The 26,420-nt window shown below is 49.7% G+C and overlaps 1 pseudogene; it reads left to right on the top strand.

The window, feature by feature from the left end:
- Positions 1 to 687: 687 nt before the first annotated feature.
- On the top strand, positions 688 to 23,737 carry LOC116970337 (annotated as a pseudogene).
- The last annotated feature ends 2,683 nt before the right edge of the window (positions 23,738 to 26,420 follow it).

The raw sequence follows: 26,420 nt of genomic DNA on the forward strand, positions 1-26,420 counted from the left end.
GAGCCAGCACCGCCATTCAATGTGATCATGGCTGATCATCCCCAATCAGTACCCCGTTCCTGCCTTCTCCCCATATCCCATGACTCCGCTATTTTTAAGAGCCCTATCTTGAAAGCATCCAGAGAACCTGCCTCTGAGGCAGAGAATTCCACAGACTCGCCACTCTCTGTGAGAAAAAGTGTTTCCTTGTCTCCATTCTAAATGGCTTACTCCTTATTATTAAACTGTGGCCCCTGGTTCTGGACTCCCCCAACATTGGAGACATGTTTTGTGCCTCTAGCGTGTCCAAGCCCTTAATAATCTTATATGTTTCAATGAGATGCCTTCTCATCCTTCTAAACTCCAGTCTACTCCTCCATTCACATTCTGTCTGATCTCCATTGGTTTGTGAGGGGCTGTTTGTTGGTGTTGGGGGGTGAGGACACTGGGCGTGTGTGAGGGAGGAGCGGTCAGTTTTTGTCCATTGGGCTAGTAGGGCGGGGCCGGGCCGAAGGGCGTGTGTGTGTGGGGGGGGGGGGGTGGGGGTGAGGACACTGGGCGTGTGTGAGGGAGGAGCGGTCAGTTTTTGTCCATTGGGCTAGCAGGGCGGGGCCGGGCCGAAGGGCGTGTGTGTGGTGCTGGGGGTTGGGGAAGGGTTAACCCCGGGCTGGGCTGGGCTGGGCTGGGCTGTCCTGTCTCTGTCTCTCTCTGTGTCTGTGGTGCCGGCTCCCCGCGGTCACTCTGCTGCTGCCGCCGCCCATGGACACCCCGGTGCCGGCGTCGGACTGCGCCGTGTGTCGCTCCCCCGGTCTGGGTGCCAGCGCCCGGCGTCTGCCCTGTGGTCACCGCCTGTGCTCCGACTGTGCCCGATACTCAGATACAGCGCTGGGTGGCAGCCTGGACTGTCCCACCTGTAGTGGCCCCGTCACTGCCCCGCTCCCCGCACTAGATGTAGCAACAGCAGCAGCAGGTGGACGGGCCGAGCGGCTGTGTCCCCAACACGGGCAACCCCTACAACTCTTCTGTCAGCAGGACGGCCAGTGTGTGTGTACATCGTGTATGGATAGTGGAGATCACCGGGAACACACCGTCACCTCGCTGGATACTGCCCGGGACTCGCTCAAGGTACACGGGGAGACAAGGGGAGAGGGGTAGAGAGGGGAGAGGGGTAGAGACAGGGGGAGAGAGGGAGAGGGGGTAGAGACAGGGGGGAGAGGGGGTAGAGACAGGGGGGTAGAGACAGGGGGTAGAGACAGGGGGGAGAGACAGGGGGGAGAGACAGGGGGTAGAGACAGGGGGTAGAGAGGGAGGGGTAGAGAGGGAGAAGGGGTAGAGGGAGAGAGAGGGGGGATAGAGAGAGGCAGGGGGTGCATAAGGGGGTACAGAGACGGTGGCATAGAGAGAGGGGGGGGCAGGGACAGAGGGGTGCAGGCCGGCTGGGGGAGAGAGGGGGACATGGAGGGAGAGAGGGGGACATGGAGGGAGAGAGGGGGACATGGAGGGAGGGTGGGTCGGAGAGAGAGGGGCGCTGGGGAGGGAAGAGACGGTGATGGAGGGGCGTAGAGGTACAGAGGGGGAGTTTCAGAGAGATGGCCACAGTGGGACGCGGGGAGAGAGGGGTTCGAGGAGAGGGGGTACAGAGGGGGTAAGGGATGTAGAGAGTTTAGGGGTAGAGGGACAGAGGGGTACAGTGGTGTAGAGAAGTGCAGAAAATACAGGTGTAAATAGGAGAGGGAGAGGGGCAGGGACAGAGAGAGTGAGAGAGAGGGAGAGGGACAGGGAGAGGGACAGGGAGAGGGGCAGGGAGAGGGACAGGGACAGAGAGAGCGAGAGAGAGGGACAGGGAGACGGACAGGGAGACGGACAGGGAGAGGGACAGGGACAGGGAGAGGGGCAGGGAGAGGGAGAGAGCCAGGGAGAGATTCAGGGGTATGGAGAGGCGTGGAGTGTAGAGGACAGGTGTACATGAAGCAGCACAGGTGTATAGAGGTGTGGTACAGGTGCCAGGGTATAAAGGGGTGAGGTACTGTGTTGGGCTGGGCTGGGGGTCACAGTTGTGTACAGCCATGGTAAAAATCTTCACGGACACAGAAGTAAACGTTACTCAAGTTCAGTGAGACCGTGTGTGTGCGTTGACAAATCTTGGAGTGGTGGAGAACTGCAGTCAGATGCTGGAATCTAGCAGAAGCCAAAGTGCTGGAGGAACTCAGCGGGTCGGGGGTCATTCTTGAGATTGAGGACAGACTGTAGCAGCATCACAGACACAGAGACTCGGGCAACCGCACAGTAGTTGAGTTTATGTTTAAGAAGGAACTGCAGATGCTGGAAAAATCGAAGGTAGATTAAAAAAAAATGCTGGAGGAACTCAGCGGGTGAGGCAGCATCTATGGAGTGGTGGAGCTACAATGAGCAGGATTGCCAGGTAGAGTACAGTGTAGTGAAGCCGCCATGGTACACGGAATACAAGCAAAGATGTGTGTGCGTGGACACAGTTACTGCCGATATTAAGATTGTGTCCATCCGCTCTTTCTCATAGACTGTAACTCTATATTCCTTTCTCCAGAGATGCTGTCTGACCCGCTGGGTTTAATTTAGCTTAAAGATGCAGCACGGAAACTAGCCCTTCGGCCCACCGAGTCCGTGCCGACCAGCGATCCCCGCACACTAAAACACTACCCTACACGATTTACATTTACGCCAAGCCAATTAACCTACAAACCTGTGGGTCTTTGGGGTGTGGGAGGAAAGCCACGCGGTTTCTCACGGGGAGAAGGTACAAAAAGGCCGTACAGACATCGCCCGTAGTCGGGATTGAATTTAAATATGATCATTGATCTATTTCATCTATCGCGTTACTCTGCCGCTGCGAGCTGTAAGCACTGTAATGGGGCTTTTTCACGGGGCGACTTGACGCAAGAGTTAACCAGAGTTTAACATCGTGGGAACCTCGTGCGATAACTACGGCATTCGTGGACCACCGTGGACCACCGTAGCGCTAACGGCAGGTAATCGTGTAACTTGGTGACTCGGGAGAAAATTCAAGCAAGTTTGAATTTCTCGAAGAGTGACTTGTACACTTGTGGTTGAGTATTGCAACATTATATGAACGTAGTGGCCAGTGCGATATCCGTGCGATATCCGTAATAACTCTTGCGGTTACCGTGGGAACTCCTGCGAACGGTGAACCCAGAAGCTGGACAGAGGGGACAGAAGGTGAGTAAAAATTGTCTTCTGTGGGATTGAATTTAAAAAATAAAGATTTGCATCCGCATATGGACATCAACTTATTCATGAGTTATGTTAATGAGATTCAAGAATCTTTAAAAGGAACTTTACTGAAAGGTCCCGCATTTTTAGGGTCCGTGAGAAATTTTTCACATGTACTTCTTTGAGAGATACAGCTCGGAGTCCTCGCCGACTAGCGATCGATGCCTTTCCGAAGCAGGGTCCGGAACGCTACCAATCAATGTTCTCCAGAGACCCGTGTAAGGAGTGAACTGCACATGCTGGTTTAAACCGAAGACAGACACAAAAAGCTGGAGTAACTCAGCGAGTCAAGCAGCATCTCTGGAGAAAAATAGGTGATGTTTCGGGACGAGACACATCTTCAGACTCAATTCCGATTAGGATGTCTGAAGAAGGGTTCCGATTCGAATCCCCCCCCCAACTCCCACCCACACACACAAATGCTGGAGAAACTCAGCGGGTGCAGCAGCATCTATGGAACGAAGGAAATAGGCAACGTTTCGGCCCGAAAAGTTGCCTATTTCTTGTGCATGTGTCGGAAGGAACAGCAGATGCCGGTTTAAAGAGAATGCTGGAGTAACTCGACGGCAGGCAGCATCTCTGGGGAGAAGGAATGGGTGACATTTCGGGTCGAGACCCTTCTGATATGCTGCTTGTCCCGCTGAGCTACATGTTGTGTCTATCTTCGTTTTAATCCAGCATCTGCAGTTCCTTCCTGGCCGAACCCGATTGAAAGATGAGAGGCTGGGCGATAGAGCACTGAGTGTGACAAGGATCAGGCTTCAGTAAGCAAAGTAAAGAGAGGTGGCAACGTTATGGAAATGAAGCGGGTAATCCGAGTGATGGCGAGACGGTATCCTCTAATCATAATGTGTCGGAAAGAACTGTAGATGTTGGTTTGCGCCGATGATAGACACAGTAATACTGGAGACAGACATAAAATACTGGACGGGCAGCATCTGGATAAAAGGAATGGGTGACGTTTCGGGACGAGACTCTGAAGAAGGGTCTCGAACCAAAACGTCACACATTCCTTCTCTCCAGAGATGCTGCCCGTCCCACTGTGTTACTCCAGCATTTCGTGTCTATCTTCCGTATGCTCTGTGATGGTCATCTCGGAGTCAAGTGGCAACTCTGGTCTGTAGACACGAGGAACTGCAGACGCAGGAATCACGAGCAAAACACAGAGCGTTGGACGAGCCTGACCCTTTGAGTTCCTCCATCACTTTGTGTTGAAGTCAGGTCTGGACATTGCTTGGCTCAGTCTCAGGCGCCGGCTAAGTAGGAAGGTCGAGTCAAAGTCCAGCACTAACACTCAAGAAATAACGTTTGCGGCCTGATGTTCCCAATATTTAATTGAAATCATCAATAAAGTAAATAAATAGATACCGGTCTAATCAGTATCTACGGGATTGGACAGGCTAGATGCAGGAAGAATGTTCCCGATGTTGGGGGAGTCCAGAACCAGGGTCACAGTTTTACAGTCTTCATTTACTGGCGGCGGGTGTCTGTCACTGAAACAGGCAGGTGAGATTTCACATCCACCTTGTGTGTGCCTCTCTCTCTCTCTCCCTCCCTCCCTCTTACACAGGCTGAGAGACTCTGCCTCTGTGAGTGTACGTCTCTTTCTCCCCCTCTCCCACACACAGTAAGACCGAGGTACTGTGCTCAGTCCATCTGTGTCTCCCACATACACAGTAAAACATGTCTCCAATTGAGCCAATTCAACCAAGGGAGGATATTTATAGTGTGTGAAAAAAAAGTGACATCATTTGTGCTACGTGATGATTTAACAACACTTCACGATGTTCATTCAAGATTTAACGGGAAAGCTCGGGAGACGGACGTTATCTGGACGATATAACGGGGGTGTAGATAAAGAGTTCCCACGGTACTCGGCATTTCTGTTATTTGTGCGAGTGACTTGTCCGTCTCCCGAGCTTTCGCGTTAAATCTTGAATGAACATTGTGAAGTGTTGTTAAATCATCACGTGGCACAAATGATGTCACTTTTTTTTTCACACACTATAAATATCCTCCCTTGGTTGAATTGGCTAATTTGGAGACATGCCTGTACTAAGTAGTTTCGAGTACAGGATGGTGGGTTTTTTCAGCCCACTATGTGCATCGAGGACGCTTGCGTGAAGGCAGAAGGGAGAGATTAATTAAAAAGAGAATTAAGAGGAAGTCTCACTGGGTGTGAAAGAGCAAAGAGGCCATCTCTGCGCTTACTACAATTCACAATTGGGGAGTGTGCCGTGGCAGGACAGCTATATTGATGGGTAGCAGACCACAGGAACACTACTGCATGTTAGCAGAAATGCATAGCAAATAAGCTGACTTTCTAGTCCTATGAAAAGTGCTTCCTATAAGATGTTCGTCCGCAAAACCTGCCATTTAGCACATTGCATTGTCCATTTTAATGCCTGAGTTTAGGCTTGTTGCGGAGGTTAATGAATATAATGTGTTTAAAATAATCTAGCGTGCCTCATTTGTTGATTTTCGTGTTGCGAGGCCCTTTTATAGACAAATGTTTGGTGTGATGCACCTTCTCTCAATATGTGCAAGAAGTCGTCTTTTTATATTGTCAAATAGGAATAAAGACTTTGTCTCACATTTACCGTGCTGATTGGCTTATTTTATTTTCTACCGAGAGGTGAAACTTTCAAACGTTTAAATAGCCCAACAATTGATGGACCTGAACACTCAAAAATGAAACTTAATGAAAATGTGATCATATCACCTCCCTTCAACTATTTTGTGTTTCAGCATGAGAGGGATTATAACATTAGAGACATTCATCTTGTAGTGATGTGTTAATGAAGAATTGCAGACATCAAGCTGATAGTAAGAAATATATTTATTTAACAATGAGGTAAACAAGCACTGACAATCAAACTGCTGAGGTAAAAGCTTTATCACACTTCAGGCTATCATAAAATGTGGAGCCACCAACAGAAACAAAGTAATGCCCAAGAGGAAAAGACACACATATTAACATACAGACATTTATAAAGGATATTGAGAACACCTTTTTTACTCACCTTCTGTCCCCTCTGTCCAGCTTCCGGGTTTACCGTTCGCAGGAGTTCCCACGGTAACCGCAAGAGTTATTACGGATATCGCACTGGCCACTACGTCCATATAAAGTTGCAATGCTCAACCACAAGTGTACAAGTCAATCTTGGAGAAATTCAAGCTTGCTTGAATTTTCTCCCGAGTCACCAAGTTACACGATTACCTGCCGTTAGTGCCACGGTGGTCCACGAATGCCGTACTGTTATCGCACGAGGTTCCCACGATGTTAAACTCTGGTTAACTCTTGCGTCAAGTCGCCCCGTGAGAAAGGCCTATAAAGCAGCAACTCTACCGCTGTGCCACCGAGTTATTCCAGCTCTGTGTGTCTGTCTATATTCTGCCTTCTCTTGTTCCGACCTGTTGCATGCTGAGATTATCTGAGTTACTGTCAATCTTAATTAAATCTGTAATATATATTTAATCTATCGCATTACTGTGGCCATTCTGATTTAATTTTATCTAATACCGCCCATATTATATTTATTAGTTTATCTAATATGTTAATCTAATGCTGGCAATATTTATTTTTTATCAATCAATACAACTTTTTTATTTATGTAGCACATTTAAATCAACTCATGTTGAACTAAAGTGCTGTACATAGAAGAATTTGGGTTGCCATACATCCATAGAAATAAAAATAAAAACACAACACACTATGTCATTGATGTTATGATTTTTATCTAATACTCTCCATATTCTGATTTATTTTTGTCCAATATCGTTGATATTCCAATTTATTTGTATCTAATTGTCGATATTTCTGATTTATTATATCTAATACTGTCAATAATCTGATCAAGTCAAGTCAAGTTTATTCGTCACATACACATACGAGATGTGCAGTGAAATGAAAAGTGGCAATGCTCGCGGACTTTGTGCAAAAAGACAAACGAACAAACAACCAAACAAACTACAAACACAATCACATATTCTTTTACATGTTAAATATTGTGGGCGGAAGGAAACAGGTTCAGTAAAAGTACTTGTATCTAATTGATGATATGATTTGTTATCAAGTACTGTTGGCGTTATGCTTTATTTTATCTAATAATGCGATGTTCTGATTTTTATTCTAATTTTGATATTTCTGATTTACTATATTGTCCATATTCTGAATTCACAAGTTCTAGGAGGAGAATTAGGCCATTCGGCCCATCAAGTCCACTCCGCCATTCAATCATGGCTGACCTATCTCTCCCTCTCAACCCCATTCTCCTGCCTTCTCCCCATAACCCCTGACACCCGCACTAATCAAGAATCTATCTAAGGTACACAAAATAGCTGGAGAAACTCAGCAGGTGCAGCAGCATCAATGGAGCGAAGGAAATAGGCAACGTTTCGGGCCGAAACCCTTCTTCAGATTACTATCTTCTATCTTCAGACTTCTATCTTCAGACTAAATTCAGACTTCAAGAATCTATCTATCTCTGTTTTAAAAATACCCATTAACTTGGCCTCCACAGCCTTCCGTGGATTTATTTCATCTAATTGTTCATGTTATATTTTTTAAAATCTAATACTGATTAAATTCTGATTTTTTTTTAAGCTAATTATTTCTCTGGAGTTGTACCACTATATTCTGCCCACTGTTTCCCTTCTCTTTACATTATCTGTAGCAAGCAAAGATAGTTAGTCTGGATATTAGACTATCCAGTTCATTTGGATATTACGATTCTACTTATCTGCATTTTCCCTGTGGCTGGAACACTATATTCTACACTCTGTTTCCTCTTCTCTTTTGAACTACCTGGTGTGATCCGACCAGTTTGCTGGCAGAAGAAGAAGTCTGAAGAAGGGTTTCGGCCCGAAACGTTGCCTCTCTCCTTCGCTCCATAGATGCTGCTGCACCCACTGAGTTTCTCCAGCATTTTTGTCTACCGTCGATTTTCCAGCATCTGCAGTTCCTTCTTCAACACCCTGTAGCTGTGTTCTGTGGTTAGATTCGTGTACAACGTTTTCTTTGACTGGATAGCACACAAACAAAAGCTTTTCACTACACCTCAGTACATGTGACAATTTCTAAAGAATGGCCTCGTTCCCGAAACGTCGCCCATTCCTTCTCTTCAGCGATGCCACCTGTCCCGCTGAGTTACTCCAGCATTTTGTGTCTACCTTCGGTGTAAACCGGCATCTGCAGTTCCTTCCTACACAACAATAAACTAAACTGGTGTGTCTTCAGAATTCAAGGACCTTCTTTTAAGAAGGAGATGAGGAGAAATGTCTTTAGTCAGAGGGTGGTGAATCTGTGGAATTCTTTGCCACAGGAGGCTGTGGAGGCCAAGTTGGTGGATATTTTTCAGGCAGAGACAGATAGATTCTTGATTAGTGCATGTGTCAGAGGATGTGGGGAGAAGGCAGGAAAATGGGATTAGGAGGAAGATAGATCAGCCGTGATTGAATGGCAGAGTAGACTTGATGGGCCGAATGGCCTAATTCTGCTCCTATCACATGATCGATGATGCTGTTGCATCAATGTGGTTGGTCCACGACAGATTGTTGGTTATATTAACGGCAAGTAACTTGAAGATCTCAACCATTTACACCTTAGCACCATTGATGGCAGAGTGCCAGCCCGACAAGTTGTCTATAGGGCCTGTCCCACCAGCATGCAACTGCATGCGTCTACCGCGACCAAACATGGTGGCTTGAGGCGTATGGCCTCGCGGGGCCGGTCCCACTTCCAATCGCGGAGCTGTCTGGAGTTGTGCGGGGCTGGTCCCGACATCATACTCACCAATCAGCTGGACAGGAGGCGGGATGACTGAATTTGGACGTCGCACGGCGTCGGGCGGTGACGTCATCACGCAACGGCACGCCGGGCGGTGACGTCATCGCGCAACGCCACGTGCTAGGCGTACGCCGTCGAGACGCTGTGTACGGCGTCGAGACGCTGCGTACGGCCTCAATGCGGCTGCGGGCCGGCAGGCCGTTGCCGCGAGGAATTTTTGAACACGGTCAGTTTTTCGGAGCCCCGCGCGATGTCGGGACCAGCCCCACACAACTCCATACGGCTCCGGCGATGGAAGTGGGACCGGCCCCGCGAGGCCGTACGGCTCAAGCCACCACGTTAGGTCGCGCTCCTCGCATGCGGTCGCATGCTGGTGGGACAGGCCCTTATCTATATTCTCCAGGGATGATGCTGACCCACTGACTTGCTCCAGCGCTCTGTGTCCTCATTTGTAAACCAGCATCTGCTGTTCCTTGTGTCTACACTGTAGTCCTCCATTACATTGGCTGCTATAAAGAAAAATTGCAGTCACCGAGTTAAGCAGTGTGCCACCCACAAGTTGTCTCCTTGCTCCTAATTACCCCTTGGAGCGCTTGGGAAGGGTGTGGAGGGACATGGGTCAAATGCATTTTCATGTAAAAGGAGCAGAATTAGGCCATTCGGCCCATCAAGTCTACTCCGCCATTCAGTCATGGCTGATCTATCTTCCCCTCTTAATCCCATTCTCCTGCCTTCTCCCCATAATCCTTGATAACCGCACTGATCAAGAATCTATCAATCTCCACCCTAAAAATATCCATTGACTTGACCTCCACAGCCTTCAGTGGCAATGAATTCCACAGATTCACCACCCTTTGACTGAAGAAATTCCTCCTCATCTCCTTCCTAAAAGTACTTCCTTTTATTCTGAGGCTGTGCCCTCTAGTCCTAGACTCTCCCACTAGTGGAAACATCCTCTCCACATCTACTCTATCCACTAATCGTTAAGTTTCAATGAGGTCCCCCCCTCATCCTTCTAACTCCAGCGAGTACATGCCCAGTGCCGACAAAAGTTGTGGAGACTCAATCGAAATTCCAGGTGGCGTTCCGGGCGAATCCGGGGATGTGAACTCTGATCCAGTGCCGACTTTTCCTGTTGACGTTTATCTGCGTTTATAGGGACCTTAATTTTAAGTGTGATGTTAACATGTTTGTGAATTGAGCGAAAAGGGGAATCTACTGTGAAACGTTTCACATTGTGTACGTGCTCTAACACTAGGATAAGCGCTCAACCAAGAAAACCCAAACTCAATGCCAAAGTAGCATCTAAACCCCTTATACATACTTAACCTATAGTTTGTGCGGCACGGTGACGCAGCGGGTAGAGTTGCTGCCTCACGGCGCCAGAGACCCGGGTTCCATCCCGACTACGGGTGCTATCTGTATAGAGTTTGTACGCTCTCCCCGTGACCTGCGTGGGTTTACTCCGGGTGCTCCGGTTTCCTGTATCTCTAAAGTCAAAAGAGTTCAAACCTGCTCTCTCCCCAGGCCAAGCTGCTCACCCGTGTGAAGACTCTGTTCCAGACTCAACAGAATTGTCACTTCAAGTACCAGGACCTGAAAAAGACAGAGAATGACATAAAGGTAAGTGTGGGCATGAAAGTGTGGGCGGGGACGTGGATGGCAAAAGTAATGGCACTTTCACGCTCGTTTGACTGAAGTCGTTCAACTTTATTGTCGTATGACAATAGACAATAGACAATAGGTGCAGGAGTAGGCCATTCGGCCCTTCGAGCCATTCAATATGATCAGAGAATTCCACAGACTCACTACTCTCTGTGAGAAAAAAGTGTTTCCTTGTCTCCGTTCTAAATGGCTTACTCCTTATAAGATTGTTAAGGGCTTGGACACGCTAGAGGCAGGAAACATGTTCCCGATGTTGGGGGAGTCCAGAACCAGGGGCCACAGTTTAAGAATAAGGGGTAAGCCATTTAGAACGGAGACGAGGAAACACTTTTTCTCACGGAGAGTGGTGAGTCTGTGAAATTCTCTGCCTCGGAGGGCGGTGGAGGCAGGTTCTCTGGATGCTTTCAAGGGGGAGCTATATAGGGCTCTTGAAAATAGAGGAGTCAGGGGATATGGGGAGAAGGCAGGAACGGGGTACTGATTGGGGATGATCAGCCATGAACACATTGAATGGCGGTGCTGGCTCAAAGGGCCAAATGGCCTACTCCTGCACCTATTGTCTATTGTCTATTGATGAACCGGGCTGATTCCAACACTCTCTGCAGCCTCTTGCGTTCCTGTGTGTTGGATTGCCGTACCAGGCCAAGATGTGAGGATACTGCCTACAGGGCATCTGTAGAGGTAGGAAGGCTGATGACAAGAAATAGTTTAGGTTTAGTTTAGAGATACAGTGTGGAAACAGGGCCTTTGGCCCACCGAGTCGACACCGACCAGCGATCCCCCCCGTACACCAGTTCTATCCGACACACTAGGGGCTATTTACAGAAGCCAATTAATTATAAACCCGCACGTCTCTGAGATGTGGGAGGAAGCCGGAGCGCCCGGAAGAAACCCACGCGGTCATGGGGAGAACGTGCAAACACCGCACAGGCAGCACCGGTAGTCAGGATGGAACCCTGGGAGTGTGCAATGGGGAAGCAGGAACTGGTGCAAGGGAGGAGACGAGGCCTGGAGATAGATGGGCCAGGATCACGTTGAACGGCAGCACGGGCTCGAGGGGGCACCCATGTTGTTGTGTTCACGTCTAGCAGAACGGCAGGTGTGGGGCGCGGGACCAGCACCTGTTCCCTCTGATCGAGGGAAAGGGATGGAGTTGTAGAAATGGTGGCACAAGAGACTGCAGGGGCTGCAACCTTGTATTCAACACAAGGTGCTGGAGTAACTCAGCGGGACAGGCGGCATCTCTGGAGAATGTTGATAGGCGATGCTTCGAGTCGAGACCCTTCTTCAGACTCTGGTGTAATTAAAGATGAAGACGGACATAAAATGCTGGAATAACTCAGCGGGACAGGCAGCATCTGTGGAGAGAAGGAATGGGTGACGTTTGGGGTCGAGAACCTTCTTCAGGCTGAGAGCGGGGGGAGAGGGAAACAAGAGATATAGACGGTAAAATAGAGAGTATAGAACAAATGAATGAAAGATATGGAAAAAGTAACGATGATCAAAGAGAGGTGGAGCAGTTTCAGTCTAAATAAAGGTCCCACACAAGTGCTGTCTTCCTCCATGTGGTTATAGAACTGTCACATTGTGTGTATTATCCATTATCTGTGTGTGTTGTGTTTACAGGCCTGTTGTGCTGCTGCAAGTAGGCATTTCATTGTTCCATACAACCATTAACCACGCTCAACTCTCTTACTCCCACTCATTTCCTGCTCTCTAGACTGCTATCTTACAATATAGGATACAGCACAGCACAGGAACAGGCCCTTCGGCCCACAATGTCTGTGCTGAGCATGATGCTGAGTTAAACTAATCTCCTCTTCCTGCACGTGATCCATATCCCTCCATTCCCTTCATACCCATGTGCCAATCCTAAAAGCCTCATGAATACCACTATCATATCTGCCTCCACCACATTACAGGCACCTGATATCCTCTAGGTAAAATTAAATGCCCTGCACATCTCTTTTAAACATTTCCCCTCCCATTGTAAAGCTGTACTTTAGTCTTTACTTCGGACATACAGCGTGGAAACAGGTCCTTCGGCCCACCGAGTCCCCCCTCCACCCCCCCCCCCCCCGCCTCCATAAACCCCCCCCCCCTCCATAACCCCTCCCCCCCTCCCCGCCCCCATGAACCCCTCCCCCCGCCCCCATGAACCCCTCCCCCCACCCCCATGAACCCCGCCCCCATGAACCCCTCCCCCCGCCCCCATAAACCCCTCCCCCCACCCCCATGAACCCCTCCCCCCGCCCCCATGACCCCTCCCCCCACCCCCATGAACCCCTCCCCCCGCCCCCATGAACCCCTCCCCCGCCCCCATGAACCCCACCCCCATGAACCCCTCCCCCCGCCCCCATGAACCCCTCCCCCCGCCCCCATGAACCCCTCCCCCCACCCCCATGAACCCCGCCCCCTTGAACCCCTCCCCCGCCCCCATGAACCCCTCCCCCCGCCCCCATGAACCCCTCCCCCATGAACCCCTCCCCCCACCCCCATGAACCCCGCCCCCATGAACCCCTCCCCCGCCCCACCCCAATGAACCCCACCCCATAAACCCCTCCCCCGAGGGTGGGGGTGTCTCCCCCCCCCCCCCCCCGCCCTCCATCCTCCCCCTCCCCCGCCCCAGTGGCAGGGCATGTTAACGGACAGGCGACCATGGTTTGTGGGTTGCAGACACAGATGGGCCGGCTGAAGGGGAACCTGGCGAAGAAGTTCTCAGAGTGGCGCGAGAGCCTGCGGGAGGGGGAGGAGGAGGTGCTGAGCATGGTGGATGAGGAGGGTCAGCGCCTGCTGGCCCACAGCTCCCGCTCCTCCCACATGCTGGACCGCACCATGGACCTCATCCAGCAGATCGACGAGCAGTCCCAGCGCCTGACCCAAGAGGACCCCCTCGACTTCATCCAGGTATGTCCACCTCGCCACACTCTCACACTCTCACACTTGCACACGCTGCTCCAGTTCACCGCCACCTCCATTGGTGAGAGGAGCACAATTAGCCCATTCGGCCCATCGAGCCTACTCTGCCATTCAATCATGGCTGGCCTATCTCTCCCTCCTAAACCCATTCTCCTGCCCATAACCCCTAACACCCTGTGTGGGAAGGAACTGCAGATGCTGGTTTACACCGAAGACAGACACAAAGTGCTGGAGTAACTCAGCGGGGCAGGCAGCATCTCTGGAGCGGAGGAGGAATGGGTGACGTTTCGAGTCGAGACCCTTCTTCAGAGCCCATTCCCACTATCCAGAGATGCTGCCTGTCCTGCTGAGTTAAGGGCCTGTCCCACTTCACCACCTAATTCACGACCTCTGCCGAGTTTGCCCTTGACTCATACTCGCAGCATGGTCGTCACGAGGTCGTAGGTCGTTCGTAGCAGGTCGTGATGCTAGTCGTAGGTACTGGTGGCATCAAGTAGGTCGGGGCGTTTTTCTAGCCTGATGAAAAATGTCCACGAATAAAAAAGGTCGTGAATGAGGTCGTGAAAGTGGGACATGCCCTTTAGGCTACCTCTGCCACCCGTTCTAATTAAGAATCTATCTATCTCTGTCTTAAAAATATCCATTGACTTGGCATCCACAGCCTCCTGTGGCAGTGAATTCCACAGATTCACCACCCTCAGAGGAACAGTGAAAGTTCATGTCCTGTTCTGCATTGCCAAGAACAATAACCACAATGGAGTAAGTAATGGAACAGTCGTTTACTAATTAAACCACCATCATCGTAACTTGGCAACAAGATAAATAGCTGCAAACTTTCAAACTGTGTCCCCCCCCCCCCCCCCCCCCCCCCGGCCGAGACCCGCGCAAGTCCTGCTTCATCGTCCTCCGGTTGGAGGGTGTTTCCAATCTACCGCGCACACGCCTTCCCGGCAGGCAGCGATGTCGGCACGCGTGCACGGAAGAGACCGCTCGGGATGGTACAAGCTGTAAGTTGTCAAACCCTCCACCTTAAAAATACCCAATGACTTGACCTCCACAGCCATGCTCCTCAAACCCTCTCATAAGTTCATGTCATCGGAGCAGAATATATATGTGTGTATATATATGGTCTATGCTATATAGACACACTGATATGTTCTGTATCCATGCTTACTATATTCTGTTGTGCTGCAGCAGGCAAGAATTTATTTGTCCTATCTGGGACACATGACAATAAACTCTCTTGACTTGAATTAGACCATTCACCCCATCAAGTCTACTCCATAGAAACATAGAAAACATAGAAAATATGTGCAGCAGGAGGCCATTCGGCCCTTCGAGCCAGCACCGCCATTCATTGTGATCATGGCTGATCGTCCCCTATCAATAACCCATGCCTGCCTTCTCCCCATATCCCTTGATTCCACTAACCCCTAGAGCTCTATCTAACTCTCTCTTAAATCCATCCATTGACTGGTCCTCCACTGCCCTCTGTGGCAGGGAATTCCACAAATTCACAACTCTCTGGGTGAAAAAGTTTTTTCTCACCTCAGTCTTAAATGGCCTCCCCTTTTATTCTAAGACTGTGGCCCCTGGTTCTGGACTCGCAACATTGGGAACATTTTTCCTGCATCTAGCTTGTCCAGTCCTTTTATAATTTTTATATGTTTCTATAAGACCCCCCCCTCATCCTTCTAAACTCCGCCATTCAATCACGGCCGATCTATCTCTCCCTCTCAACGCCATTCTCCTGCCTTCTCCCCATAACCCCTGACACCCGTAGTAATCAAAAATCTATCTCTGCCATGAATATATCGACTGATGTCCTCCACAGCCTTCTGTGGCAATGAATTCCACAGTTCACCACCCTCTGACTAAAGATCCACAGGTTACCACCCTCCGACTGAAGAACAGCCTTTTGGTTGGGGTGCTAACCAGTCAGCAGAAAGGCAGCACAATTGGGCCATCCACAATGTACAGATAAAGGGAATAACAGTCAGTGCATGGTAAAATCCAATTATGGATGGTACAAGGGTCTCCAATACAGAAGCCAATTAACCTACAAACCTGCACGTCTTTGGAGTGTGGGAGGAGACCGGAGCACCCGGAGAAAACCCACGCGGTCACAGGGACAACGTGCAAACTCCGTACAGACAGCACCCGTAGTTAGGATCGTACTACGCTGTAAGGCAGCAACTCTACCGCTGCACGACCACACAGCTGTGGAAACACATCCAACCATGACTTTCAAAGGACATTTGGGCAGATATAGGGGATTGGAGGGATGAGGGCCAAATGCAGGCAAATGGGACCAGCCAACTCGGCCGGCATGGACAGGGTGGGCCGAAGGGCCTGTTTCCGTGCTGCTCAGCTACCACGACCCTAAACTCCTCCGCCCCGTTTTCGGCACCTTCCGTTCTCCCGCTGCTGTTGGTTTACCGGGTGTAATCATTTAAAACCGTGATCTAATCGCCTCTCTCTCTGCCTTTCTCCCACCCAGGCCGTGAAAGAACTCCTTTCAAAGTAAGTCCGTTACAACCGTGAGATTGCGTAAGATACAGTCGTATGCTGTTAAGCCTGAAAGAGCGCAGAGAGGATTTCCCAGCTTGTTACCAGGACCTGTAGGTCTGAGCTATAGGGAGAGATTGAGACCAGGACACTATACCTTGAAGCACAGGAGGATGAGGGGTGATCTTATAGAGGTGTATAAGATCATGAGAGGAATAGATCGGGTAGATGCACAGAGTCTCTTACCCAGAGTAGGGGAATTAAGAACCATAGGACATAGGTTTATGGTGACATGGGGAAAGATTTAATAGGAACCTGAGGGGCAACTTTTTTTTTACACAAAGGGTGATGGGTGTATGGAACAAGTTACTGAAGGAGGTAGTTGAGACAGGGACTATCACAACATTTAAGATAGGTACATGGATAGGACAGGTTTAGAGGGACACAAAATGCTGGAGTAACTCAACGGGACAGGCAGCATCTCTGGAGAGTAGGACAATAGGTGCAGGAGTAGGCCATTCGGCCCTTCAAGCCAGCACTGCCATTCAATGTGATCATGGCTGATCATCCACAATCAGTTCTCTGGAATTCTCTGCCACAGAAGGTAGTTGAGGCCAGTTCATTAGCTATATTTAAGAGGGAGTTAGATGTGGCCCTTGTGGCTAAAGGGATCAGGGGGTATGGAGAGAAGGAAGGTACGGGATACTGAGTTGGATGATCAGCCATGATCATAATGAATGGCGGTGCAGGCTCGAAGGGCTGAATGGCCTACTCCTGCACCTAATTTCTATGTTTCTATGTTTTCCTGCCTTCTCCCCATATCCCCTGAATGGGTGACATTTCGGGTCGAGACCCATCTCTCCTAAATGGTCTCCCATTCCTTCTCCCCAGAGATGCTGCCTGTCCTGCTGAGTTACTCCAGCATTTTGTGTCTACCTTCAATTTAACCCAGCATCTTTCCTACAGGTTTAGAGGGAAATGGGCCAAACGCAGGCAGGTGGGACTAGTGTAGCTGGGGGGCATGTTGGTTGGCAAGGGCAAGTTGTGCTGAAGGGGCTGTTTCCACATTGTATGATTTTTGATGAAAACATTTTGAGAGGAGTGAAAATATTTTTGCTAAGTTGACGGCAGGAGGTGTTTGTAATTGAAAAGATATGGGCAAGGGAGGCAGATGGTTGGACGAAGGCCAGAGATGAAAAGACACAAGGCGTGAGACAAAAGGATTGAAGAGTTGTGAATTGTGAAGCTAGAGGAAGGAATGGAGGGAGGGGAGTCATGGTTGTGAGTCCAGGTGGGGGCACAGATAGGGGGGGGGGGCATAGCTATTTAAAATATCTTTTAATTTTGGCGTGGAGGCAGGTTGGATACTTTCAAGAGAGAGCTAGATAGGGCTCTTAAAAATAGCGGAGTCAGGGGATATGGGGAGAAGGCAGGAACGGGGTACTGATTGGGGATGATCAGCCATGATCACATTGAATGGCGGTGCAGGCTCGGCCTACTCCTGCATCTATTGTCTATTGTCTATTTTGAAATAAGTTTGTTATTGCAAGTCTGAAACTCTTTAACATTTGACCTCTTTCCCCATTGATACAATTGGTTTTGGATTTCCATGGTTCTTCAGTATGCAACAGTAGCGTTTAGCAGAATCATCTGTATATTGGTTCAAGGTTACTCTGTTGAACAGTGTAACATTGGCTGGTACTTCAAGACCATCGGACACAGAGCATCAGTGAGGGAAGGCCTGCTTCAGTATCTCTGTAAACTGGGCAGCAGAAGGCAATAGATAAATGTTTTGTGTTACTGCGGAGGGGTGGTTACTGTATCCAGCTCCAACTTGAGAACAAAATTGGCCACAAATTATACTTGTGACCTAGAGGTGGCTCAAGTTCATCTAAAGGCCCTGTCCCGCCATGCGAGTTTAATAATAATAATAATGGATGGGATTTATATAGCGCCTTTCTAGTACTCAAGGCGCTTTACATCGCATTATTCATTCACTCCTCAGTCACACTCGGTGGTGGTAAGCTACTTCTGTAGCCACAGCTGCCCTGGGGCAGACTGACGGAAGCGTGGCTGCCAATCTGCGCCTACGGCCCCTCCGACCACCACCAATCACTCACACACATTCACACACAGGCAAAGGTGGGTGAAGTGTCTTGCTCAAGGACACAACGACAGTATGCACTCCAAGCGGGATTCGAACCGGCTACCTTCCGGTTGCCAGCCGAACACTTAGCCCATTGTGCCATCTGTCATCCCGAGTTTACCCAAGAGCTCTCCCCAGTTTTAAAGAACAAACTCGTGGTAAGTACGTAGAATGTACGTAGCGGGTACGACGGAGCTCGTGGATGTCTCGTAACGGCTCGTAACACTAACGGCGGGTACTCGGGAAACGGGGTAACTCGTGAAGTTTTTTCAACAGTGTGAAAAGTTTCCAAGAGAAAATAAATACTCGTGGTGAGGTACCTCGAGTTTGATTTTTTTTTAAACTCGGGAGAGCTCTTGGGTAAACTCGCATCATGGGACAGGGGTTTTAGTTTTAGCTTCGATTTACCTTCGATCCCAGCAGCGGGTGCTGTCTGTGTGGGTTTGCACGTTCTCCCTGTGACCGTGTGTGTTTCCTCCCACGTCCCAAAGACATTGGGCGTTGCAGGTTAATTGGCCTCTGCAAATAGTCCCCAGTGTGTGTAGGATGGAGCAAGTGCAGGGCCAAAGGATCTGGTCCCATTCTGTATCTCTAAACAAAACAAACTAAATTGCCCCTAGTGTGTAGGGAGTGGATGGGGAAAGTGGGATCGATGGTTGGCGTGGGCTGAAGGGCCTGTTTCCGTACAAAAGCACTAGATCCCTGTAGGTTTTCAGGCTCAGAGGGTTCAGGAAGCCAGTCTCTTTAGTTTGGTTTAGAGATACAGCGCAGAAACAGGCCCTTCGGCCCACCGGGTCCGCGCCGACCAGCGATCCCCGCATATTAACACTATCCTACACACACTAAGGACAATGTTTACATTCATACCAAGCCAATTAACCTACAAACCTGGAGTGTGGGAGGAAATCAAAAACTCGCAGAAAACCCACGCAGGTCACGGGAGAACGTACAAACTCCATAGAGACAGCACTCATAGTCTGGATAGTCTGTCCTGATTACTGCCCCCTCTCCCCCCCGAAGTGCCCCTGAGGGAGGAGAGGGGGTGGAATAACACTGCACAAGATGCTTCATCGGGCTGAGATTACGAGAATGATCCCAGGAATGAGTGGGTTAACATATAATGAGCGTTTGTCGGCACTGGGCCTGTACTCGCTGGAGTTTAGAAGGACGAGGGAAGACCTCATTGAAACGTACCGAATAGTGAAAGGCTTGAATAGAGTGGATGTGGGGAGGATGTTTCCACTAGTGGGAGAGTCTAGGACCAGACGGCACAGTCTCAGTATAAAAGGATGCACCTTTAGAAAGATGAGGAGGGATTTCTTTAGAGGGTGGTGAATCTGTGGAATTCATTGCCACAGACGGCAGTGGAGACCAAATAATTTAAAGCGGAGATTGGTTCTTTAACCTGAGATTATGGGGAGAAGGCAGGAAAATGGGGCTGAGAGGGAAAGATAGATGGCAGAGTTGACTCGATGGGCCGAATGGCCTAGTTCTACTCCTATGACTTGAACTATGAGACGATTTGAGGTGAATGGCTGTGAAGACTAAGTCAATGGATATTTTTAACATAGAAACATAGAAAATAGGTGCAGGAGTAGGCCGTTCGGCCTTTCGAGCCAGAGATTGATAGATTCTTGATTAGTACGGGTGTCGGGGGTCATGGGGAGAAGGCAGGAGAATGGGTTTGAGAGGGAGAGGTAGATCAGCCACGATTGAATGGCGGAGTGGACTTAATGGGCCGAATGGCCTAATTCTGCTCCTATCACTTGTGAACCTATGAGTCTGTGCCAAGTGAATGTTTCTCTTCTGTTTCAGGGCCTCGGAGGTACAAAAGCAGAAGATTCCAATTCACCACAAGGACACGCTGAACATGAACCTGATTTCTGACTACACCAAGGAGAGGGTGCAGAACTCCATGCTCTATCACTCCGCCATCACCAGCATTGTCGGTGAGTTCTAGAGACCGACAGGAGGAGAGGGAGCTGGGTTGAACGCAGAGTCTTTTACCAGGGGGGATCCAGGACCAGAGGAGATAGGTTTAAAGGCCCTGTCCCACTGTACGAGGTAATTCAAGAGTTCTCTCCATTTTCCCCCTGATTCGAACTCGTAGAATGTCCGTAGCGGGTCCGTAGGAGTCCGTGGATGTCCGTAGCGGCTCGTGCGAGTCAAAAAGTAACAATATTTTTCATTACGAGTATTTTTTTACTCGTGGACATTTTTCACAGTGTTGAAAAAACGTCACGAGTTTACCGGATGTCCCGAGTACCTACCGTTACTCGTACGAGCCGCTACAAGACATATCTCACTGACCTCCTCTCCCCCTACCAACCCTCACTGTCCCTCAGATCCACATCAGCCGGTCTCCTCTCCATCCACAAGTCCAACCTCCGCAGTTTTGGGGACAGAGCCTTCTCCAGGGCAGCTCCCAGGCTCTGGAACTCCCTCCCCCAACTGATCTGCAATTCCGTGTCCCTCACCATCTTCCAGTCCCGCCTCAAGACCCATCTCTTCACCTCTGCCTATCCTTAGCCCCGCGTCCCCCTCCCTTTTCATCTGTGCATTAATTGCCTCATATTGTGTTTTGTATTGAATTCTGTCTTTACTTTGTGTACTATTCATGTCTCTACTATTTATTTCATTCCCCTTACATGTTTTTCCTCTACCTGCTAAATTTTTGTAAGGTGTCCTTGAGACTCTTGAAAGGCGCCCATAAATAAAATTTATTATTATTATTATTATCCACGATCTCCTACGGACATTCCCCGAGTTCGAATCGGGGGGGAAAACTCAGGAGAGCTCTTGAATTACCTCGTACAGTGGGACAGGCCCTTTAGTTGTGAGGGGAAAGGTTTAATAAGGAGGCGCGGTGGCACAGCAGTAGAGTTGCTGCCTCACAGCGCCAGAGACCCGGGTTCGATCCTGACTACGGGGGCTGTCTGTATGGAGTTTGCACGTTCTCCCTGTGACTGTGTGGGTTCCCACCGGGCGCTCGGGTTTCCTCCCACACTCCAAAGACGTGCGGGTTTGTAGGTTAATTGGCTTCTGTAAATTGTCCCTGGTGTGTACAGGATAGTACTAGCGTGTGCGGGGATCGCTGGTCAGCGCAGACTCGGTGGGCTGAAGGGCCTGTTTCTGCGCTGTATCTCTAATACTAAAAACTAAATACAATCTTCTAAGGAAGTAGAGGTGGTGATGGGCTGTCTATGTGGTTGCATCAATGTGCTGGGTCCAGGACAGATGTGTACAGATGTGCACGGCCAGGAACTTGAAGTTGTCATTACAAGAAACTGCAGATGCAGATTTAGTTTTATACCAAAGATGGACCCAAAATGCCAGAGTAGTTCAGCGGGAGAACATATGTGATGTTTTGACCCGAGACGTCACCTATTCATGTTCTCCAGAGATGCTGCCCGACCCACTTAGTTACTCCAGCACCTTGTGTCGACCATGCAATTATTGGATGTGGAGAGGATGTTTCCACTAGTGGGAGAGTCTAGGACCAGAGGCCATAGCCTCAGAATAAATTGGAAAGTTCCTTTGGGAAGGAGATGAGGAGAAATTAATTTAGTCAGAGGATGGTGAATCTGTGGAATTCTTTGCCACAGAAGGCAGTGGAGGCCAGGTCAGTGGATATTTTTAAGGCAGAGATAGATAGATTCTTGATTAGTACGGGTGTCAGGGGTTATGGGGAGAAGGCAGGAGAATTGGCTTAGAATGGAGAGATAGATCAGCCATGATTGAATGGCGGAGTAGATTTGATGGGCCGAATGGCCTAATTCTACTCCAATTTCTTATGACCTCATGACTCTCTCCACTACTGTTCCGTCGATGAAGACAGGTTTGAGGGTGGGGGGGGGGGGGGGGGGGGGGGGGTCAGTACCCGTGGTAGATCGGGTGGTGTCAACCACTCTTGACTCTCAGATGATCCTGATCTCCAAGTGTTGGGCTAGTTCATAACTCACTGGAGCAGAATTAGGCCATTCAGCCCATCAAGTCTACACCATTCAATCATGGCTGATCTATCTCTCCCTCTCAACCCCATTCTCCTGCCTTCTCCCCGTAACCCTTGACACCCGTACTAATCAAGAAGCTGTCAATCTCTGCTTTAAAAATACCTAATGACTTGGCCTCCACCGCCGTCTGTGACAATGAGTTCCACAGATTCACCACCCTCTGTCTAAAGAAATTCCTCCTCATTTTCATTCCAAAGGAAAGTCCTTTTATTCTGAGACGATTGCCTCTGGTTCCTAAAATCTCCCACTAGACTTCAGGACTTTAGAGATACAGCATGGAGACAGGCCCTTCGGCCCACCGAGTCCACGCCGACCAGCGATCATCCTAAACCCTAGCGGTATCCTACACACTAGGGGCAATTTGCAATTTTACTGAAGCCAATTAACCCACAAAGCTTTGGGATGTGGGAGGAAACCGGAGCACCCGGACAAAACCCACGTGGTCACGGGGAGAGCGTGCAAACTCCGTACTGACGGACCGCGCCCGTAGTCGGGATGGAACTTGGGTCTCTGGCGCTACTCTACCGCTGCGCCCGCCAACGTACCGCCCCAACGGAAGCGCCCTGTCCACGTCCACTCTGTCCAGGAGTCCCACTGGACTGGAGCACGGCTGGTGTGGTCAGTAGGTCAACGCGGATGACACTGTCTCTCTCTCCCTCTCTGCAGGTGAGTGGGCTCGGCTGACCTTGGACCCCAAGACGGCCTACTGGTTCCTGACGGTGTCAGAGGACGCCCGCTCCCTGAGCTTCGGCTACGACCTGCAGCCGTACCCGTCCAACCCCGAGCGCTTCCGCACCCACCGCCAGATCCTGTGCTGCCAGAGCTTCTCGTCGGGCTACCACACCTGGGTGGTGGAGGCGGAGGGCATCGCCTGGGGCATCGGCGTGGCCTACGGCAGCATCGCCCGAGAAGGCCTGACCTCAGACCTGGCCAACAGCGACAAGGCCTGGTGCGTCCACTTCAGCCACGGCACACTGACCGCCAGCCACTCCGAGCCCACACCGACATCATCAGCGACCCCACATACAACAGGTTCCAGGTGGAACTGGACTTTGACATGGGCACTGTCTCATTCTACCAGGTCAACCACTCCCTCAAGCACCTCCACACCTTCAAGACCACCTTCAGTGAGCCCATCTTCCCAGCTTTCTCCTGCTTCTACATCTCATCCCTCAAGCTCTGTTAAATCAACCCGTACTTTCAAATCACCTGTAGTTTAGTGTGCGTGTAGATAGGAACTGCAGATGCTGGTATATACTGAAGGTAGACACAAGGCGTAACTCAGCGGGTCAGGCAGCGACTCTGGAGAAAAAGGATGGGTGATGTTCTTCAGAAGGTTTAGTGTGGTTTAGTTTGGATAGATACCTAATGCTGGAGTAACTCAGCGGGTCAGGCAACGTCACTGGAGAAAAAGGATGGATGACGTTTTCATAGAAACATAGAAAATAGGTGCAGGAGTAGGCCATTCGGCCCTTCGAGCCTGCACCGCCATTCAATATGATCATGGCTGATCATCCAACTCAGTATCATGTACCTGCCTTCTCTCCATACCCCCTGATCCCTTTAGCCACAAGGGCCAGCGATCCCCGCACATTAACACTATCCTACACACACTGGGGACAATTTACACTTATGCCAGGCCAATTAACCTACAAACCTGTGTGTCTTTGGAGTGTGGGAGGAAACCGAAGATCCCGGAGAAAACCCACGCAGGTCACGGGGAGAACGTGCAAACTCCGTACAGACAGCACCCGTAGTCGGAATCGTACCCGGGTCTCCGGCGCTGCAAGGGCTGAAACATAGAAACATAGACAATAGGTGCAGGAGTAGGCCATTCGGCCCTTCGAGCCATTCAATGTGATCATGGCTGATCATCCAACTCAGTATCCTGTACCTGCCTTCTCTCCATGCCTCCTGATCCCTTTAGCCACAAAGGCCACATCTAACTCCCTCTTAAATATAGCCAATGAACTGGCCTCAACTACCTTCTGTGGCAGAGAATTCCACAGATTCACCACTCTCTGTGTAAAAAATGATTTTCTCATCTCGGTCCTAAAAGATTTCCCCCTTATCCTTAAACTGTGACCCCTTGTCCTGGACTTCCCCAACATCGGGAACAATCTTCCTGCATCTAGCCTGTCCAACCCCTTAAGAATTTTGTAAGTTTCTATAAGATCCCCCCTCAATCTTCTAAATTCTAGCGAGTACAAGCCGAGTCTATCCAGTCTTTCTTCATATGAAAGTCCTGCCATCCCAGGAATCAGTCTGGTGAACCTTCTCTGTACTCCCTCTATGGCAAGAATGTCTTTCCTCAGGGTCGGGTCGGGATCTGTTAGGTACGTTCTTCAGGAGGTTTAGTGTGATTAGGTTTGGTTTAGTTTGGATAGACACAGTGTGCTGGAGTACTCAGCGGGCCAGGCAGCATCTCTGGAGAAAAAGGATGGGTGGCATTCATCAGAAGGTTTGGTGTGGCTTTGTTTGGATAGACATAAAATGCTGGAGTAACTCAGCGGGTCAGGCAGCGTCTCTAGAGAAAAAGGATGGATGATGTTTTGGCTCGGGGACCGTCTTCAGGAGGTTTAGTGCGATTTGGTTGGTTTAGGTTGGATAGACACAAAGTGCTGGAGTAAGTCAGCGGGTCAGGGCAGCATCTCTGGGGGGGACAAATAGCATTGGTGATATTTCGGGTCGGGAGCCTTCTCCAGTCTGAAGGAGGGGTCCCAACTTGAAACTTCACCTATCCATAAATGCTGCCTGACTCGCTGAGTTACTCCAGCACTTGTGTCCATCTATCCCAGTCTTGCTGGTGTGGAGAGCACCATTCAATGATTCACAACAGTTACAGGGGGTCAGGAGAATGGACGGGTTGGTCAGTAGGTGACCCACTGACACACCGTATGATAAAGTGATCCTGGTTCTTCAGAAGAGTTTGTTGAGTTTAGATGGACACAAGTGCTGGAGTAACTCAGCGGGTCAGGCAGCATCTCTGGAGAAAAAGCACAGGGTGGCATGGTGGCGCAGCGGTAGAGTTGCTGCCTTACATCGCCAGAGACCCGGGTTTGATCCTAGCTACGGGTGCTGTTGTACGGAGTTTGTACGTTCTTCCTCTGACCACGTGGGTTTTCTCCGGGGTGCTCCGGTTTCCTCCCACATTCCAAAGACGTGCAGGTTTGTGGGTTCATTGGCTTGGTATAAGTTTAAACTGTCCCTAGTGTGTAGGATAGTCAGATGGTGTATGAGTGATAGCTGGTTGACGTGGACTCGGTGGGGCCGAGGGACCGGTTTTTTGTGTCCTTTTCTCAAGTCTAAGGACGATTCAGTTGGATGCCCTTGTTGAGACTGTTTGTTTGATTGATTGAAAGCTACAGCACGGACACAGGCCCTTCAGCCCACCGAGTCCACGCCGACCATCGATCACCCTTTCACACTAGTTCTATGTTGTCCCCCTTTCTCATCCATCCCCTTCAGGCAGGAGGGGGATTTACAGAGCTGTCTGTGTGGAGTTTGTACGTTCCTCCTGTGGGTTTTTGCCCAGCGCTCCGCTTTCAGATTCAGATTCAGATTCCACTTTAATTGTCATTGTCAGTGTACAGTACAGAGACAACGAAATGCAGTTCGCATCTCCCTGGAAGAGCGACATAGAATATGATTTCAATAAATAAATCTATTTACATAGAACGAGTGTACCTGTCCCCCGCACAAAAACCGGCCGTTCGGCCCACTGAGTCCATGCCGACCATAGTGCACTAATCCTATTCTCCCACATCCCAAAGATGTGCGGGTTTGTAGGTTAATTGCCTCTAGTGTGTAGGATAGAACGAGTGTACGGGTGATCAATGATCAGTGTGGGCCGAGGGGCCTGTTTCCATGCTGTGTCTCCAAACTAAACTACACACTAGGGGCGATTTACAGAGGCCAATTAACCTACAAACTAGCATGTCTTTGAGATGTGGAAGGAAACTGAAGCATCCGGAGAAAACGCACGCGGTTACGGGTATAACGTACAAACTCCATACAGACAGCACTGGTGGTCAGGTTCGAACCCAGGTCTCTGGCGCTGTAAGGCAGCAACTCTACCCGCTGTGCTGATCGTAGTCATAGATCCTATAGCGGAGCAAGATAGACCACTCCTGCT

Source organism: Amblyraja radiata, unplaced genomic scaffold, assembly GCF_010909765.2.
Source record: "Amblyraja radiata isolate CabotCenter1 unplaced genomic scaffold, sAmbRad1.1.pri scaffold_768_ctg1, whole genome shotgun sequence".
Taxonomy (NCBI): Eukaryota; Metazoa; Chordata; class Chondrichthyes; order Rajiformes; family Rajidae; genus Amblyraja; species Amblyraja radiata.